Below are 6,230 nucleotides of genomic sequence, written 5' to 3' on the forward strand. Positions count from 1 at the left end.
TTATTATTTTTTTTTTGCTTTTTAAAAATTTGTTTTATTTATTTATTTTTGGCTGCGTTGGGTCTTCGTTGCTGCACGCATGCTTCCTCTAGTTGCGGCGAGCGGGGGCTACTCTTTGTTGCGGTGCACGGGCTTCTCATTGCGGAGCACAGGCTCTAGACATGCAGGCTTCAGTAGTTGTGGCATGTGGGCTCAGTAGTTGTGGCTCGCGGGCTCTAGAGTGCAGGCTTCAGTAGTTGTGGCGCACAGGCTTAGTTGCTCCACGGCATGTGGGATCTTCCCAGATCAGGGCTCAGACCTATGTACCCTGCATTGGCAGGTGGATTCTTAACCACTGCGCCACCAGGGAAGCCCTACACTGCAGCCTTTTAAATTGAAGCCATTTTTATAGGTATGTAGTGACACCTCATTGTGATTTTTAGTTTGCGTTTTCCTGATGATTAATAATACTGTATGTCTGAAAAAGTCTTTATTTCATTTGGTTTTTGAAAGGTATTTTCAAAATACTGTGTAGAGAATTCTAGGTTTAGAAGTTTTTCTTTCATGCCTTTGAAAACGTTCTGGCTTGCACTGACAAGATATTTGTTCCCATCTTTAGCTTTGTTCCTCTGTAGGTAATGTATCTCTTTTTTCCCTTGGCTGTTTTTAAGATCTTTTTTAATCACTGATTTTAAGCATGTTTAAAACTTCATGTTTCCTGTGTTTGGGGGTTATTAAAATTCTTGGAACTGTGAGATTTTAGTTTTTATGGCACTTGGGAAACTTCTAGCCAGTCTTCCTTCAAATATCTTCGCCCTTCAGGAACTCCAATTACATGTACATTTGGCCTCTTGGAGTTGTCCTATGGCTCACTGATGCCATCTCTTTTTTCTAGTCTTTTTTGTTCCATTTTGGATCTTTTCTATTGCTATGTCTTCAAAATTTGATCATCTGAATTACTTCTAGGTCCATTTTGATTGATTTTTTCTCCTCAGTATGGTTGTATTTTCCTGCTTCTTTGCATGCCTGGTAATGTATTGGATGATAGCATTTCTTGAGCTTTGTTCTGGGACCCAGTTATCAATAGTTAGAAGCAATTAGATCCCTTTGGGTCTTGCTTTGCAGGAAGCACTTGGTCAAGGGCTCACTATTGAAGCAAAAGCCTTCAGCCTATCCAATGTCCTGTGAAGTACATAGTTTTTTACTTGTTTCAGGTGAGAGGGTAAATCCTTTCCTTGTTAGTCCATCTTGGCCAGAAGCGTAAGTTTATCTCCAACTTTTACAGAAATAATATTATGTGTTTATAATACCATAGTTAATTTATAATTTACATAGGCAAAATGGCAGAGATGGTACCCTAGGCAACTTTATTAATGCTCAAAAATTAATGAACTCTTAGGTGTAAGACATGATTCGCAATAAAAGATGGGAGGGAATTCTGGGGAAGAGTAACATTCCTTTCTACTTCATGTTACATCTCAAACTCAGCTTCTCTTTGTAAAATTTACCTACTGTATACCTGCTTACCTCAAAGCCTACGTCACTTTCTGCTAAGTGACAATAATCCTGGCTATTATTGATGAAAGTTGGGTTATTTCTGGCAGTTTTGTTCCTTCCTTCCTCTGTTATTTCTTAAATGCCTACTATGTGCCAGGGAAATAGTTCTAGGTGCTTGGTACATTAGCTCTTACTACGTTAAATAGCCCCAAATTTAGCAGCTTAAAACAATAAATTTTCAATAAGTCTGAAATCTGGGAGCAGCTTAATTGGTTCTGGGTCAGGGTTTCCTGAGGTTGTAGAAAAGATGTTGTTGACCAGGACTGCAGTTATCTAACGGCTTGACTGGGTCTAGAGGATTTATTTCCAAGATGCCTTTTATGACCTTTCTTTGGAAGTCATACTCTATAATTTCTGCATTATCATACTGGCTACTTAAATCAGCACTATCAATGTGAGAATAACTGGGGGCCATCTTGGAAGGTGGCCTCCACACTTGAGAAATAGAGAAACAAAACTCCCTGCCCTCAAAGTTTACATCCTAGTAGAAGCAGCTGGACAATAAATAATAACATGATAAATTACTCAGCAACTAATGGAAAAAAACTATTTAATAAAGATTAAGTGGTATTAGGATTGCTTTGGGGTCAGTTTGCAATTCTAAAATAAGATGTTCACAGTAGGTCGTACTGATATATTTAAACAAAGACTTTGGTTGGGGAGGGAGTGAGCTATGTAGGTATCTAAAGGAAGAGCATTCTAGGGCACAGTGCAAAGGTCCTGAGACAGAACCATGCCTGATGTGTTCTAGGAGCAGCAAGGAGCCAGCATACCTGGAGTGGAGTGTGCAAGTAAAGTAGATGAGGTTAGAGATGAGGGAATAAAATTGAGTGAAATGGGGAACTATTGGAAGATTCTGAGCAGAGGGTTTTATACTTTTTTCATTCCCTCTTACTATGTCTTGCACTTCTGTTCAGTAAGTATTTGTGGACTGATTTCAATGGGAGCCATATGTGAAAATGCTGACTTAAGAGTTACATACTAATAGTGATGACTGCCCGATAGTCGTAGGGCAGCCAGAAGGGGAGTTTTCTTTTTGTTTGTTTGTTTGTTTTGTTTTTAACATCTTTATTGGGGCATAATTGCTTTACAATGGTGTATTAGTTTCTGCTTTATAACAAAGTGAATCAGGGGAGTTGTTTTGAGGCAGATAAAACATAGTGGAACCTTCAGGCTACACCACGCAGCTAAAAATAATTTAGAAATACCATTAAGATAATTTACATACTTAAAAAAAGGTCTTCAGTCCCACTGTCTCATTCTTTTGAATGGAAATAAAGGCGGCTTCCCTTTGTCTACTCTGACAACACGATAGCTTTTTATACTATGACCACAAGCAGTGCATCACAAATATAGTGTCACTGAGTCACAATGTAGTGTTTTTAAAAGGAGAGTACAATGTTAAGATCTGATAATTTAATAAGAAAGAATCTGATCAAATTTCCTTCCAGGGCATAGAACAGTTAGCTACTAGATTAGTGACTTATTGGTCATAATTGTCAGGTGCAAGAAAGGTTAGACTGTGAAGCAACCACTTTAATTAGGTTCTACAATGAAAATTATTTTAAATGTGATGACCTGCTTTTCAGCTGTAAGAACTTTATGTTCTATAGGAAGTGAGTGTTGTTACACTTGTTTATGTGTATTTTAATAACATGTTTTATAAATGCCTAATAAATAAAATCTTCAAAAAATTACTCAGAATTATTCTGCCTTAGCATAGAGTTCATCTCCTCAGGACAGGCGGTACCAGAACTTCAGTGTTTTTTGAACATCATGATGAATGAGTGAGCTGTGTGGTGGGTTAGCATCTGCCCCCAAATGCATTTGGATCCCTGTTTTATCAGGTGGCACGGCTTCCAGAAAGATGGGAAAATGACACTCGTGTCATGTCTCCCCTCCCCTGTTCCCCAGTTTCTACATTCTAAAGTACAGAGCTTTATCAGCGCTACAAAACGTCTGCTGACTCCTGTCAGTCCCAAACTGTTACCAGCTTGCAACCAGATAAGTACAGAAACTGAGGGCAAGCGTTTAAGAGCTTTTATAATACTTGGCAGAGTAATTCTGTCGGTTGAACTTTTAAAAATCAGGCTGTATCTTTTTAAAAATTCATTTTCATAGTTATTGACTTACAGCAGTTTACACAGTCATCCGTCCATGATAGATTGGAAACAAAAACTGGTCCTTCATGTCAAAAATGTTAACACTGTTCTAGGTGACCCTTTAGCCCAAATACCAACAGAAAAAAAGGCCTAGTGATTCCTGCATCAATCCAGCCTTGTCTTTTTGAATGTGTGAATTCCATTGGCCTGTCTCTGAACCCACCTGGCCTTACTGCAACCTTGGCCTCCATCCTATATTTGCATCTGGGCTGAAACACAATATACTCAGCCCAGCATGTCTTCACAGGGCTGTGCCTGCCCAGAGGGAGCTGTCTTCTAAATTCATACTACTGTCCCTGCATGGTATAGAGTACGGTAGGTGGCTCAATGGGAGGTGTGAGCAACAGCAGGAACTTTTCTGTTAGATACTCTTATTTACTATAGCTCCGTAACTTACTTTTCTCACTTAACATGTTACAAAATTGTTATCATGCCAACATAGACATATAAGTTTTGATAGCTTCAACACATTTCAATGGACGATTATTTAACCAGTTCCCTACAGGCCCACAGGCCTGTTAAGCAATTCTTTCAAATTATAAGTAAATAAATTGAAGAAGTTTGCATAAAAGTTTATTCTTTATGAAAGTGCCCATAATCTCACAATCTCAGCAGAGGAAATCTGGGCTCCTTTATCCACCTTTTGGCTCATTAAACTCAACATGTCCAAAAACAGACCTGTTATCTCCTACCCCAGTCCTCTTCCCTTTCCCGAACTGTCAGTAGAGCCAAGCTAGAGAACACTAGGTCTTCTACTTACCTCTTTAGTGTCTCATGTTTATCATTTTCTGTTGCAGTGACTTCACTGCATTAGTGGTAACATTTCTTACCTCTCCTCTTGAAGGAGTCTAACTGGTCTCCTGACATCCAGTTTTTTCTCTCCCCCCTTGGCAGCACTGTGCGGCTTGCAGGATCTCAGTTCCTTGACCAGGATTGAACCTGGGTCGCGGCAGTGAAAGCCCGGAATCCTAACCACTAGGCCACCAGGGAACTCCCCAGCCTAACTTTCTGCAATCCATTTTGAAGCTCCCTCCAGGATTTTTTGCCCCCAAGTTAAGTTTCTTCAAAAAATTTTCCTTATGATACAGAACTCTTTAGCTGAGAACAATTTCTAGAGTCAGCTATGAGCCGCCAGTAGCCAGTACTGGGGTGGGGGTGGGGGCAAGCCAAGGGGGAAATGAAATCCAAATTTAGCACCAAAGTACCCACTGGCAATCTTTCCACCATCTTAAATCACTTTCCCTCCTCCCTCCACACTCAGTCCCTCCACCTAATTGGAGATTCTTCCTATTTCTATAGCAAGCAATTCACCTGGAATTCTTTCAGAAAAGATCTGCTTAGAAGGCTACATCCTTGCTTGTTACTTAGTATATTCCCACAGCTCTTAGCTCAAAGATGACCTTCTCCCATTAAATCTTTCCTAACCTCCCTGGGTAAGAGGCTCTTGCAGCACGTCACTATCAGATCACTGTTTTGTTTTTAAATACAGCAGGTTCTTATTAGTTATCTATTTTATACATATCAGTGTATACGTGTCAATCCCAATCTCCCAGTTCATCCCAACCCCCCCCATCCCGCTTTCCCCCCTTGGTGTCCCTACGTTTGTTCTCTACATCAGATCACCTTTTATAATCTACTTCCTCTACTAGAATGAGATCCTAGGAGGGACAGTGATTACGTCTTACTCACTTCTATATTCTCAGCATCTAGCACTATGTTCTGCATTTAATTCACACCTAGTATTTTTAACCTACTATTCATGTAGTTTTACCTAGTTCGTATAGTGAGCACATTTCCTTTAAAATTTTAATGTACTTGCATAGACATTATGACCAGATTAACTGGGACCCTAATTTTTTCCATCTAGGTTGCTTCTGCAAGTGACTTTGTATATGGCTATCTACCTACATATTCCCTCAAGTTAAAAACGCACTGCCAGATTATCCTTCCTAGGAACTATTTTCCAGGGTACCATCATTGAATTGGTACGTATTTCCATAAAAGCTTCACCAGCATTAGATTTCATTATTTTTCCTTATTTTGCAGGCTTTTAATCCTTGCAAAATATTGAGGGCTGGTTGGGGAAAATGTTGACTGGGAGATACCATGAGGCTGTGTGGAGCATCAGGGTAAAGGACATCACAGGGTTAATGAAGGCGGCCAACTTCCAGGGTTCAACTCAACCTTACTACTAAAATGCTAAAACTGAAGTCAGAAGAAGCAAATGTACTATCAAGGATGGGGAACGAATTCTTCAATTGTAAATAAAGTAGGTGAAATAACTGAATCCCCAAGTTTTAGGTAGCTATAAAAGGGAGACTTATTTGGAAAAGGTTTAGCTGAGACCGCACAGTGATTAAGAAAATGAGCCAGTTTTGAATGTAGACATTTCTACTTGTGCAACCTTGGGCAAGTTACTTTAAACAGGACAGTTTGGGGGATGTTTCAGTCTTAAGTTTCCATTAACTAAATCCTCCTCCCCAAGGACAGGAATAGTATGTTATCAGAATAAAGGAGACAAACCATATGGTC

The sequence above is a fragment of the Delphinus delphis genome, chromosome 14, assembly GCF_949987515.2.
Source record: "Delphinus delphis chromosome 14, mDelDel1.2, whole genome shotgun sequence".
In the NCBI taxonomy this organism is placed as follows: Eukaryota; Metazoa; Chordata; class Mammalia; order Artiodactyla; family Delphinidae; genus Delphinus; species Delphinus delphis.